This window comes from Galeopterus variegatus, unplaced genomic scaffold (assembly GCF_000696425.1).
Source record: "Galeopterus variegatus unplaced genomic scaffold, G_variegatus-3.0.2 Scaffold1301, whole genome shotgun sequence".
In the NCBI taxonomy this organism is placed as follows: Eukaryota; Metazoa; Chordata; class Mammalia; order Dermoptera; family Cynocephalidae; genus Galeopterus; species Galeopterus variegatus.
The window spans coordinates 235,321-250,153 of NW_007727412.1; the positions used below are offsets into that span (position 1 = coordinate 235,321).

At 36.5% G+C, this 14,833-nt stretch overlaps 1 pseudogene; it reads right to left on the reverse strand.

Annotated features, from left to right (window-relative positions):
• Window positions 1–12,385: 12,385 nt before the first annotated feature.
• Window positions 12,386–13,514, reverse strand: LOC103593209 (annotated as a pseudogene).
• Between the last annotated feature and the right edge of the window lie 1,319 nt (window positions 13,515–14,833).

Genomic DNA, 14,833 nt, shown 5'->3' on the forward strand with positions numbered 1-14,833 from the left:
GCAAAATATTGGCTTAAACAAAGTCTGGTTTCATTTAAGCCTGGTTAAGGGGGTGGATGTGAGGGAAAAGAAACGGAATGAATACTACTCAGCTATAAAAACGAATGAAATACTGCCATTTGCAACAACATGGATGGACCTTGAAAGAATAATATTAAGTGAAACGAGTCAGGCAGTGAAAAAGAAATACCACATGTTTTCACTTATTGGAGGGAGCTAAAGGTGAATGAATCAATTCACACACACACACACACACACACACACACACACACTCTCACACACACACAAAAAACAAACAAACAAACAACAACAACAACAACAACAAAACCGGGGGGGGTGGAGAGGATGATATAACAACCACAATTTTTTTTGAAGTTCTTACAACAAGAAAATGGAGGGAATAAGTGTTGAGGAGAAATTGGAACCCTCTTACACATCTGATGGGAATGTAAATGGCGCAGCTGCTCTGGAAAGTCTGGCAGTTCCTCAAAGTTTAAACATAGAATTACCATATGACCCAGCAATTCCACTCCTAGGAATGTACAGAAAAAAAAATAGAATATATGTTCACACAAAAGTTTGACCACTAATGTTAATAGAAGCATTATTCATAATAACCAAAAAATGGAAACAAGAGATGCCCATTACTGACAAATGAACAGAATATAATATGGAATATTATGCAGGAATAAGAAGTAAAGAAGTACTGACATGTGCTAAATATGGGTGAACCTTGAAAACATGATGCTAAGTGAAAAAAGCCAGACGCAAAAGACTACATGTTGAATGAAGTGTCCAGAATAGGCAAATCTGTAGAGACAGAAAGTAGACTAGTTGTTGCTTAGGGTTGAGAGAAGGTTGATGTACGGTACAGCAGAATGAGGGTTTGATGGAATGGGTTTGGGTTTCTTTTGGGAGCGATTAAAATGTCCTAAAATTAAATAGTAGGAATGGCTGTTGCATGCAACATTAAATATACTAAAAACCACTGAAATGTATACCTTGAAAGGTTACTTTTATGGTATGTGAATTATATCTCAATAAAACTCTTCTTTTTAAAACTAATAAATAAATAAATAAATAAATAAACATATTAAATGCACACTCTAGCAAACATACCACCCCTCCTACCCATAACATGTGTATACACACACTAATACACACACAGGAAAATGCAGACTCAGTAAATGTCCATTTATCTCACATTTCACATAGATTAGAAAAATAGTCAAATTTGTTTTTTTCTTTCTAGTATACTTTTCTAAACAATTCAGGGTATATGACAATGAGTTGACACAGATATATTACTCTGTATAGATATGTGCTTTCACGTCACTGGCAAATGGTTTGAGATTGATGACACAGAACTGCTCCAGCAGTTGATCTAGCATTGTATGCTCCTCTCCTCTAATGAAAGAAGGAACTACACATGGATCATAATTATCAAGAACTATCTGTTACTGTCAGTGACAAAAGAATATCACATTCTGTTTCACTGTGTGTGTATTAGATATTAATGCTGAAGATTAAATAAAGGTAATACATTGTAAACACCGAAGGTATACATTAAAAATTAACTGAAATATTTATAAGATGCCACAATAGGAAGCAGAGTTCATGGCATTATCCAAGTTAATGATGTTTTTGGCATTGAACATGACTTACATATTCATGCAATGGTAAATGTTTTTCTGTTTCAGATGTTTCTTTTTATAGAAAAGTATCAAGCATGTAATCACTGGTATTAAGTGCATTAGGTGAAGTAACTAAGCAGATGAAATCTTTCTGAACATTCTCCAGCTCTGTAAAAATATGCTTAATGGCGTGGCTATATCGTTGGATACATGACTTGTCTTTCTTTCTTTTTTTTTTTTTCAAACTATCACAAATGCTCTAAAATGCTTTCAGTGTTAAAAGCAGAATAAACATTGTGTTTTGGCAGGTAATAGAGATGTATGCAATTTAATCTAAGTTCTATAAATTAGAATAGATTTACAATGTTGTTTTAAAATCTCTTTAGTTTCAACATTATTTCACTTTGAAATGAAAATGATGTAGAGAAATACTATTTACTTTACTGGAAATAAATTTTCAAGTATTCATAATAAAGGAAGGGAACCTGGAAAATACTGGCTTCAGTTAAATTTACATTTAGAGTTGTAGTCACCTATTCACAACCACAGCATGCAGCTAAGTAATTCTGTTTTTTTATTACATTGTTAAATTATATTAGCTATACCTACACAAATGTTAGAGAGCTTGAGGGTATAATAACTTAATATCCTAACTGAAGAGAATGAACAATCAGAATCAAGAACCCCAGAATTCCCAAGGGATACTACATGGTTTCATTGCAGCAGCTGTTCTCCTTTGGCTATGGGCATGCAGTGGCAGGGCTTGGTCTCCCAAACCACTCCTGTGGTTGTGTATTGATGCTATTCTCCGAAATCCACTTTCTGATACTCTCCATTTGTGTTTTTTTCATTTGTTTATATTATTTATTTGTCCATTTTACTAGTGTGATAATTAAGACTGTATTTCTTATAAATTGAGCCAATAAGTTCATGCATAATTGGTAGTTAACTACACAGATTAGCCATCAATACAAGTTCTATAGTGCAATTCCAAAGTGGGAGTAGAGTTATCTGATGTATTTAACACAGGCTATAACAAGATATTATAATAATCAAGATTAATACCACTTTTGGTACTTTCACTTATTATTTTTATAGTATTTTAGTTTATTTCTCTTTTATGCTATTTTCCTGGTTTTTAAAAACATCTTTTTCTAGCTAGATGAAGTTGCTTTACATGTTTTTCTTTTTCTCTGTCATTTATAAGGCAAAAATGTTTTTTACAAATTCAAAATTTGGATGAGTAAAATGTTTGACATTATCAAGTGTTATCAATGATGTGGAGATACTAGAACACTTGATAGTGATGATTTAAATTTGCACAGCTGTTTTGGGAAAAATACCTAGCAGTACTTACTTAAGCTACACACAATTTAAGCAACTCTTTTTGCTCCTGGATGTATACCCAAGAGAAATAAGTGTCTAAGAATGTACAAAGCATATACAGGAATGATCACAGAAGTTTGATTCATAATAGCTAAAAGCTGGAAGGAACTCAAATGTCTATCAACAATTGAATGGGCAAATAAATTGTGATATATTTCTGCAATGGAATACACAATAATGAAAAAGAACAAGCTACGAGTACATGCCATAGTGTGGCTTAGTTCCACAGATATGATGCTGAGAGAAAGAAGTCAGGAACGAAAGAGTACACACTATATAATTAAGTTTATATGAATTCAAAAAGACAAAATTAATCTATTGTAATAGAGACCAGAATAGTGCTTATCCTTGTAGATGAAGACTACTGGCTGGACAGAGACACAAGAGAGCCTCCTGAAATGCTCGAGTTGTTTTGTAACTTGATCTAAGTGTGATTACATATGTGAATACTTGTAAAAATTCATAAAAGTTAAGATTTGTGCAATTTAATATAATTCCTCAATTAAGAAAATTCAACTGGTGGTTATATATAAACTTCAAGAAATACCGAGTTCATATTTCTATATTTGACAACACTAAGAATTAAACTGGACATTCTAATATTTTCCAAACCCATATATGAAAATAAATTGATATATTTTCTCTAAAATTTGTTGGTATAGTGTAGGATCTTAAATGTTATTTTGTTTTATGTGGGGGGGGGTGTGTGCTAATTTAAGATCGAAAAATGCTTATAATTTCTCTTGTGGTCACATTTATAACAATTATTTTTGGCCACAATAATCAACCACATTGTAATTTACAAAATAAAATAAAATTTGGAAGAAAAGAAAAAGAAATTTTAATATTTGAAAATTAAAAAAATAAATAAAAATAAAATTATATTTCTACTAAATGGTTTTAATCATTCTCATGCATCTCCCCAGTTCTTGAGTCTTTTGATTTATCTCCAAATACTTCTTCAAACATGAGTTATCTATTTTCTAACATGACACTTCACGTATAAACAAAACCTCTTCTAGATATAAAATTATTTTTTATTCAAAACTGTGCAAACTGTTTCTTTAATATCTCATCTTTAGTTTAAAACAAGAGAAGACTGAAACAGCAAGGCTTTTCTTTCTTTAGAGGAAAAATTGTTGCTGTTGTTGTTGCTGTTTAATCTTTCTCTTTTTGCCTGGATCGTTGTAGATATTTTTATCACATTATTAAAAATTATAAATTTCAAGCCTATATCTAGAGGTATTATTTCCTTTTTCAACAACTTTGTCTGGAACCCAGGAGCCCTATCTTTAGACCTATAGTTTTGTGTCTTTATTTATATTCAGAATTGAATTTACTATCATATCTTTGTATTATTCATTTTAATCCTCCGGGTTCCTTCATTTGATCACAAATTTTGTGTTGAAGGTTAACTTTCTTTGCCACACATTTATCATTTTCTCTTTATGTTAAGGACTAAATATTGATGTCTCCACAAAATTCATATGTTGAAACTTTAATCCCCATAGTTATGATATTAGGAGGTGGGGTATTTGGGAAGTACTTAGAATAAGATGAGGTTATAAGGGTGGAGCCCTCATGAATAGAATTAATGCCCTAAGAAAAGTCAAGAGAGCTAAACTGCTTGCCCTCTCTGCTTTCCATCCTGTGAGGATAAAACAAGAAGACAAAGGCCTTCAACCCAGGAGAGAGCCCTCACCAGAACTCTACCATTCTGGCACCCTGACCTCAGAATCCCAGAGTCCAGAACTGTGAGAAATAAACTTCTTTCTTTAAGCCACCCAGTTTATAGTATTTTGATATAGCAGCCCAAACTAAAACAATTCTTATCTTCTTATTCTTCCCCTCTTCATTTTTGAAGTGAATTTCAGATTTGTTCTCCACATTATTGTTTCCATAACTTTGGAATTATGATTTTGCCTTTTCTCTCTTCTTATGTGATTTATTTTTTATAATCATATTATATTTGTATTACTTTCCTTATGCACTATAGCTCCCTAAATTTTGCTTCTGCATCTTATTCATTCTCCTTTCTGGGGAACTCTGTCTCACTATTTCATTGTCTAATCTTGCTTTAGAAATCTATATTTTCTTGAATTTGTTTGAAATAACAAGTATTGGTTATACTTTATTATTGTATTTTCAAGTATTTGTTTCCTTTGTTTCCTTATGTTTTTATGATATGGAACTTATTCCACAAACTTCACATGTCTAGATTTCTGTTTATTTGAACAATGGGTATCAGAAACAGGCCTGGTATTTGTTTCCTCAAAGTAGTAAACAGAGGCTACTTTCATCCTTTTTCTCTCTCCTTTAGCACTATTGTAAAGTTCCTATCATTACTAAGATCTAGAGCTTCTTCGTAATTCAATTATCCAGTAGCTATGGGGAAGAGAGAGTAGCAATAAGGTCTGTAGGGCATCTAATCGAGGGACATTTATATCTGTCCCCTTTCTTCTCTCTGTTTGATGAAGACAGTGCAGTGTGGTGTGACTTGCTTGGGCTCCTTCCTACTGCTATTCCCTTAAACAGGCAAGGACCATATTATTTGAGAAGTTATCCTCACTGTACCTGCGGGTGATTTTCTGTTTCCTGTTGCAGCCCATATTCTGGGCCTAACATTTATCTACCTCAAGCATTATTGATATACTCTTGTAAAGAGGACACCAAATGGTTCCTTCTCCATCTGCTAATACCCTGCTTTTTCCTTCTGCCCTTACAGTTTTAGCCACTTTTCTTTTTAAGTTCCATTTCCACAGATCCATACTTTATAAGGTAAGCAGCAAGTTATTTCTTTGTCTTTTTCTAAGACATTATTCTCTACACCAAATTTAGCAGAAATGCCTTTCATGTTTCTGCCCCCTGTATAACTCTCTCCCATAACTATCATGGTTTACAGCATCCATAAAACAGAAACATAATTGCTCAGAAGTAGCAAAGTTTCTCTGATGTTTGAATCAGAGCGGTTTTCCCCAAGAGGTTCCATAAAGAAAATACTGCACTTTGACCTTTACTGTGCAATACACTTGACTTCTTAATCATCAATAAGTGAAATATTTCAAAAATCTTTATTTGAAGCATCCTACATTCTGACCACAATTCCTTATTTTTCTGCATAACTTATACCAGTACTCTTAACTCAGCAACTGTGTGTTGTATAGAGGCCTCTGCTGTGGATTAAATGTCTCCAGAAAACTCATTGAAGCTTGATCTCCATGGAAAAAGTGTTAAGAGAGTGGGAAATCCGATTATGGTAATTGAAAGGTGGGCCCTTTAGTAGGCGATTAGATTGAAAAGACCCTGCCCTCATGAATGGGTTAATTCATTAATAGATTAAAGGTTTATTGGGTTATAAGGAGTGGTTCTCATGGCTTTATAAGGCGAGCAAGTGAGCTCTCTCGCTATTGCCGTTCTTGCCATGTGATAAGAAGAAAGCCCTCACCAGATGTGCCCCTTGGACCCTGGAATTTCCAGCCACCGAAACTGTAAGAAATAAATTTCATTTCTTTATATACCACCCAGTTTCCGGTATTCTATTATAAGCGGCAGGAAATGGACTTATACATCCTCTCATCTACAGATGATTCATTTTCCATTGCCTGTGGATGTCATATTCCTCTTTTACCAAGCTAAGATTCCTTGATCCATCATTAAAATCACTCCTTTGCAATTACCTGCAGTATTCTTGCTCTACTCTTCCTCCATTACACATACATGACTAAAGCCATCAATCCAAAATACTGGATGCCTTCAGCCAGGAAGCTGAAATCAGGATAAAAAATGCACACAAATATTCTACTTCGACATATTTTGCATTCATGATCCCATGTTTCAAATGCACACAACATTGCCAGGTGATCTTTTACTTTCTTAATTTGACTTATTTCCCACTCCTGAAATTAGTTTTTCATAATTTACCCTCTTTCTTTCAATAGCCAATATGTTCTTATTAACTCTGTCTCGGCTGTATTCTCATCTTATCTCACTCTTCTCTGACTGAAAGTAAGCAATGTATGAGAAAACTGCTTCAACTTACTTTGATCAAACCTATCATTGTGACTTTTTTGTGCTCACACTCTCTGCACTTCTTCCTTTGAAGTGATCCAACACCAACAGTTGCTACTTTTGATTTCAGACTTTTATCTTCTCAAGGATAATATTCTTGCAATTACATACTCTCTCTTTGTCAATATTGTCTGTCTTTCTACTATGAGTTTTTCTAAAACATGCAAAATGGTATTTTATCAACCATCTTCTAAACATTGCTGGGGTAGGCTTAGCTTTCATGAAATAACAAATACACCTAGATAACTCAGTGGCCAAACACAACAGTGTTTTTTTGTTTTGTTTTGTTTTGTTTTTTCTTCTTCCTGATATCACAGTTCAACTTGTGAAGCTTGGCTCTTCTTGGTGGTTCTCCTCAAGACTGATTCAGCAACTCAACTTACTTACAATTTGTGGTTTTACCATCTGGAACACATGATTTTCAAGTTTGCCACTGGAGAGAAAAAAAAAATAGAAGACTGAAAAAGTTATTTTTAACACTCTGTGCCTGGAATGACATGCATAATTTCTATCAACACTCCATAGTATAGATGCAATCCGATGGTGAAAATTTAACTGCAGTGAGAGTGAGAAACTTACACTTCGTATGCTCAGGAAGAGAAAACTCTGTTGTAAACACATAATATTCTCTGGCATAATAGCACTGATCCTACATACCCCACTCAGCTGTTGCTCTATTTCTCTGCTCTTTTTAAGAACTAAGTTTTTAAACAGTTCTCTCTCCATTTTCTGTTTCAACATTTTCAACTTATGTTTTTTCTCTTCAACATAAAGCAATCCATTTTCTGTGCTCTTTAATTTATGCTGCTCTTATCATTGATCTGAAAAGTGGAAAAGAGAATGGTTAAATTTCTGTCCTCCTCTTAGTTGTACTCTAAGTAACATTCCATACAGTTGGCCACATCCTCCTTCCTGGTATTTCCTGTTACATATCATTTTTGGTGTCCATGAAACCATAGTTATTTTCTTCCATGTACTCTGCTGACTTCTCTATCTCAGTGTGCTTTATATTTCCTTTAACTCTTTCTCAATTTTTTTTCTTATCTTCTTTCTAGTCTAGCTGTCTACTTTCTAGTCCTGGAGTATCACATCTAATTTCATATTATGGAATTATTAGATGTCACTAACTCCTAAATTTACTAAATTTATTTTATCTCTTGTCTCATCTCATTTTAATCTGCCTTTTCATACTTAATAAAATCTGATTTCTTTCCTTTCTCTTTATTAACCTTCTATGTAATTCATCAATGAGTCCTGCAAAATATATCTTGAATATAACCTTCTTTTTATCTTCACTGCTCCTTACTAAGAAAAGCTTGGATTTTTTTCTCTCACCTAGCCCAGTAGAGTAGTTTTATTACTAGTCTTCTTGCTTCCCTTCTGTTACAGTTTGCAACTCTTATCTTCCTAACCCCCCCAATAGCTAGAGAGTTATTTAAAAATCAAATTACATCACTCCCTTGCTTATAATATTACAAAGGCTGATTATAATATAATATAAACCTGAACTATTTAATACATCTACACAGTCCTAGAAAATGGCTCTCTTACTTGCCCCTTTGACCTCATCGCCTACCATTCCCCACTTCCTCACTCTACACTACCCACTCAGGTTTTCATGCTACTCATTGAACATTAGCATCTCATTCTCACATAACAGATTTTGCAGTTGCTCTTGCTTCCACCAGGAACTGTCTTACTCAAATCTTCCCATCAATGGGAACGTCTTTTCATTTATATCTCATTTCTAATACAACTACCTTAGTGGGATCTTTCTTAATCACTCAGTTAAAACGTTTAATATTCCTCTCTTACTATCTTAGTTTCAGTTTTCCCCAAAAGCAAATCTTGAGACAGGGACTTGAGTGCAAGTAGTTTATTTAGGAGGTGATTATGAAAAACACAAATGAAAAAGTGGGGAAAATCAGGCAGGGAAATTAAAAAAAAAAAGCTTATAAAATCTCTTTTAAGCATCAGGTTGCTGCTTTGAACACCCAGGGAAAAATCTTTCCAGGAAACTCTAAGTAACTGTGAAACACATCTTAGAATTGCCACAAAAGAAAAGGAGACTGTGGTTTTTACTAACTCTTGTCCCTCATCGGTCAACCTCATATCCTACACTTCTGAGTTGTGCCTGGTCAAACATGTTCTGTCATGCCTGTGTGAGCAGAAAAGAAGAATATGCATGTGCTTGAAGTTCTGGATGGTGGTCTAGCATAGTTGCAGGTGAACTCAGAGGTAGGCCAAGGAGAAACATATGCCTATACAGCTTGTCACTTATTAGCACATCTCTATTTCTTCTCATTTATCATTGTCAAAATCATCTTTTTTACGTATTTCTTTGCTCGTTGATGTTTGTTCTCCTCACATAGAATGTGAATATCACACACACACACACAAAGTTCATGTATTTCTTATTTGCCATGATTTCCTGAGTACCTTGGACAGTGATTGGAAAGCTCCCAGCAAATATCTTTTTCTTTCAAACTTTACTGATTTTATATTATTTTATTTTATTTTTTGTTTTAACTTCTCAATATATATGGTAGTTGATTTTCATGTCCTTTTACCCGTTCATCTTTCCCCCTCTCTCTCTCCCCTCCAACCCCAAATACATCATATCTGTTCACTTGTCTTAACAAGATCAAGTAATTTTTGTGATTGTTTTGTCTTCTTGCCCCCCACCATTTATTTATTTGTATATTTATTTAGTTAGTTTTAGCTCCCTCAAATAAGTGAGAACATGTGGTATTTCTCTTTCGGCACCTGAATTGTTTCACTTAATTTAATTTTCTCTAAGTCCATGCATGTTGCTGCAAATAGTTGTATTTCATTCTTTTTTTTTATAGCAGAGTAGTATTCCATTTTGTAGATACACCACAATTTCCTTATCCACTCATCTGATGATGGACACCTGCGCTGGTTCCAGCTCCTGACTATTGTAAATAGTGCTGCAACAAACATGGGAGTACAGGTATCCCTTCAACATGATGATTTCCATTCCTCTGGGTATATTCCCAGCAGTTGAATAGCTGGGTCATATGGTAGATCTATCTATAATGGTTTTAGGAACCTCCATAGCATTTTCCATAATGGCTACACCATTTTGCAGTCGCACCAACAGGGTATGAGTGTTCCTTTTTCTCTGCAACCTCACCAGCATTTATCATTCTCAGTCTTTTAGATATTAGCCATCCCACTGAAGTGAGATGGTGTATCTCTGAGTGGTTCTGATTTGCATTTCCTGTATGCTGTATGATATAGAGCATTTCTTCATGTGTCTGTTGGCCATTCCTATATTTTCCTTTGAGAAATGCCTAATCAGCTCCTTTGCCCATTTTAAAATTGGGTTGCTGTGAAGTTGCTTGAGTTCCTTTTATATTCTGGTTATTGATCATTGGTCCAATGTACGTTTTGCAAATATTTTTCCCACTCTGTTGTCTTTTCACTCTGTTGATTGTTTCTTTTGCTGTGCAGAAGCTTTTCAGTTTGATATAATCCCATTGTTTATTTTTCCTTTGGTTGCTTGTGCTTTTGGGGTCATATTCATTAAGTCTGTACCCATTCCTACTTCCTGTAGTGTTTCCTCTGTTTTCTTTAAGGAGTATTAATGTTTCAAGATGTGTATTTAATTCTTTAATCCGTTTGGAGTTGGTTTTGGTATATGGTAAGAGATATGGGACAAGTTTTATTCTCATACATATGAATATCAGGTTTTCCCAGCACTATATCCTGAAGAGGCAGTCTCTTCCCCAGTGTGTGGACTTGGTGACTTTGTCAAAGATCAGATGGCTGTAGGTGTATGGGCTGATTTCTGGATTCTCAATTCTATTCTATTGCTCTGTGTGTCTGTTTTTATGCCAGTACCAAGCTTTTTTGGATATTATAGCTTTGTAATATAGTTTAAAGTCAGGTAGTGTTAGGCCTCCAGCTTTATTTTTTTGTGTGTTCAGGATTTCTTTGGCTATTTGTGGTCTTTTGTTATTCCATAAAAATGTCTCAATAGTTTTTTCCACTAATTAGAAAATTGTCATTGGAATTTTGATGGGGATTGCATTGAATCTGTAGGTCACTTTGGGTAATGTGTACATTTTCACAATGTTAATTATTCTGATCCAAGAGCATGGGATATCTTTCCATCTTCTTATGTCCTCTTTAATTTCTTTCAACAGTGGTTTGTAGTTCTCTTCATAGAGATTTTTCACATCCTTGGTTAACTTTATTCCTAAGCATTTGTGTGTGTGTGTGTGGGTGGGTGTGTGTGTCTACTGTACATGGGCTAGCTTTCTTGATTTCTTTTTCTGCATGTTCACTATTGGTGTATAGAAATGCTGTTTTGGGGCCGGCCCGGTGGCGCACTCGGTAGAGTGCGGCACTTGGGAGTGCGGCGGCGCTCCCGCTGAGGGTTCGGATCCCATATAGAGACCGGTCCACTCACTGGTTGAGCGCGGTGTGGGCATGACACTGAGGGTTGCGATCCCGTTGCTGGTCATGGTACGGGCGCAACACCATGGGTTGCGATCCCGTTACCAGTCACGAAAAAAGACAAAAAAAGGAAGAAAAAAAAATTAAAAAGAAATGCTATTTTGTTTTGTCTTGTTTTAGATGTGCACTTTTATTGAACTTGTCTCAAGTCAGTTTATAGGTAAGCCCTGGCTCCCTCCACACCTCAGCCCACTCCTAGGGAGACCAAAAGACTTCAAACATCTCAAGTTGGGGAGAAAAAGTGGGGCCACAATGGCTGATCATTCAAAATAAAACAAAATAAAAAATTATTATGGCAAAGATTTAAAAAATTTGCATTACATAATTTACACAAAAGCAATGCTGTCACTTCCCCTGTGTGGACTCCGGTGAGGACTGGGCCATTCTCCCAAGGGAGCAGTGGGGTGGCTTTTGGGAGAGCAAGGGGCTTCCTGTTACTATGCATCTCACAATAATTGGAATGACTATTAAAACAACAACAACAAAACGATTTAAAATCAAAGTCCTTGGCCACAGTGTAGAACTTAAGAAACATCCTATTTGTCCTCCATTTCGGGAGGATAGCTTTGTAGGTAAAGTATTCTTGGCTGGGAATTTTTGTCCTTTAGTATTTTAAATAAAGATGCTCACTCCAACCGACTCCTGTCACCTTCACTGTTCCAGTTTTTAAATCCTGAGTCAAGCCAAAAAAAATTAAAAACAAAAACAAAAACAAAAACAAAATCAAGTAAAGCCATGCCAATCTCATCTCGTTTTCTGTGCAAGTTACGTTTTGTCAAGAAAGTGTGTAATGAAACTAAGTAACAGTCGGCCTACAAGCATTTGTGGTGGACGATGGAGGAGCCAGACTTGTCATACTCCTGCTTGCTGATCCAAATCTGCTGGAAGGTGTACAGCGAGGCCAGGATGGAGACATAATTCCACACAGAGTACTTGCGCTCAGGGGGAGCAATGATCTTGATCTTCATGGTGCTAGGTACCAGGGCAATGATCTCCTTCTGCCTCCTGTCTGCAATGCCTGGGTACATGGTGGTGCCACCAGACAGCACTGTGTTGGCGTACAGGTCCTTGCAGATGTCAACATCACGCTTTGTGGTGGAGGTGAAAGTAGTTTTGTGGATGCCACAGGATTCCATTCCTAGTAAGGAAGGCTGGAGGGGGCCTCAGGGCAGCAGAACCGCTCGTTGCCAATGGTGATCACCTGACCATCAGGCAGCTCATAGCTCTTCTCCATGGAGCAGCTGGAGGCTGCTGTGGCCATTATCTGCTTGAAGTCCAGGGCGACGTAGCACAGCTTCTCCTTGATGTCTCATGCAATTTCTCACTCAGCCATGGTGGCGAAACTCTAGCCATGCCCAGTGAGGATCTTCATGAGGTAGTCTGTGAGGTCCCGGCCAGCCAGGTCCAGATGCAGGATGGCGTGGGGAAGGGCGTACCCCTCCTAGATGGGCACAGTGTAGGTGACCCCATCACCAGAGTCCATCAAAATGGCAGTGGTGCAGCCAGAGACATTCAGGGACAGCACAGCCTGGATAGCCAAATACATGGCTGGTGTGTTGAAGGTCTCAAATGTGATTTGGGTCGTCTTTTCATGGTTGGCCTTCAGGTTCAGCAGGGCCTCGGTCAGCAGCATGGGGTGCTCCTTGGGGGCCACATGCAGCTAGTTGTACAAGGTATGGTGTCAGATATTCTCCATGTCATCCCAGTTGGTGACAATGCCGTGCTCAATGGAGTACTTCAGGTTCAGGATGCCCCTCTTGCTCTGGTACTCATCACCCACATAGGAGTCCTACTGACTCATACCCACCATCATGCCCTGGTACAGCAGGTACCCCACAATGTAAGGGAAGAGACAGCCTGGGGGACATTGTTGCGCAGGAAGCAAGCCTTGCACGTGGCAGAGCCATTGTTGATGATGAGCACAGCAATATCATTGTCCATGGTGAGCTGGGTGGAGGGTGGGAAATGGTGGGGGCAGAGCAGAGAGGGCAAAGGGCCTGTGCTCCATGGCTGGGTGTGGTCTCCACTGCTACTGATTTTTCTGTATTATCTTTGTATGCTGAAAATTTCCTGGAATCATTTATCAACTCTAAGAGTATTTTTTTTTTCTTTTTTCTTTCTTTTTTTTTTTTGTAGAGGATTTAGGCTGCTTAATATATGGGATCATATCATCTGCTAATAGGGACAGTATGACTTCATCTTTTCCATCCAGATGCATTTTATTTTCTTCTCTTCTCTGATTACTCTGGCTAGTACTTCCAACACTGTGTTGAATAGGAGTGGTGAGAGTGGGCATCCTTGCTAGTTCCTGTTCTCCCCATTCAGGGTGATATTGACAGTGGGCTTATCATATATGGCTTTAATTATGTTGAGGTACTTTCCATCTATAACTAACTTGTAGAGAGTCTTTATCAGAAATTAATGTTGAATTTTGCCAAATGGTTATTCAGCATCTATAGAGATGATCATATGGTTTTTGTCTTTGCTTTTATTTGTATGGTGCATCAAATTTCTTGATTTGCAAATGTCAAACCAACCTTGCATTCCTGGGATGAATGCCACTTGATCATGATGGATAATTTTGTGTATGTGTTGCTGTATTCTTTTAGCTGGTATTTTATTGAGGATTTTTGCATCTATATCCATCAAGGATATTGGCATGTAGTTTTTTTTTTGTTGTTGTTGTATCTTTGACTGGTTTTGGTATCAGGGTGATGTTTGCCTCATAGAATGAATATGAGAGAACAGCATCTGTTTCAAACTTTTGTAATAGTTTGTATAGTATTGGTATCAATTCCTCTTTGAAGATTTGGTAGAACTCTACAGTGAACCCATCTGGTGCTGAGCTTTTCTATGTTGGGAGCCTTCTGATTACAGCTTCAGTTATTGTTCTATTCAGATTTTCTGTCATCTTGTCTCAGTCTTGGTAGTTTGTGTGTGTCCAGAAATTTATCCACTTCCTCCAGATTTTCAAATTTGTTGGCATATAGTTGTTTATAGTAGTCTCTAATAATTCTTTGTATCTGAGGTATCAGTCTTAATATCACCTTTTTCATTGCTAATTTTTGTTATTTGGGTTTTCTATCTTCTTTTCTTAATTAGCCTTGCTAAAGTTTTGTTAATTTTATTTATCTTTTCAAAAAACTAACTTTTTGTTTCATCAAACTTTGGTATCATTTTGGGGGTTTCTATTTCATTTAGTTCTGCTCTGATCTTAATTGTTTCTTTCTGTCTACTAATTTTGGATTTGGATTGTTCTT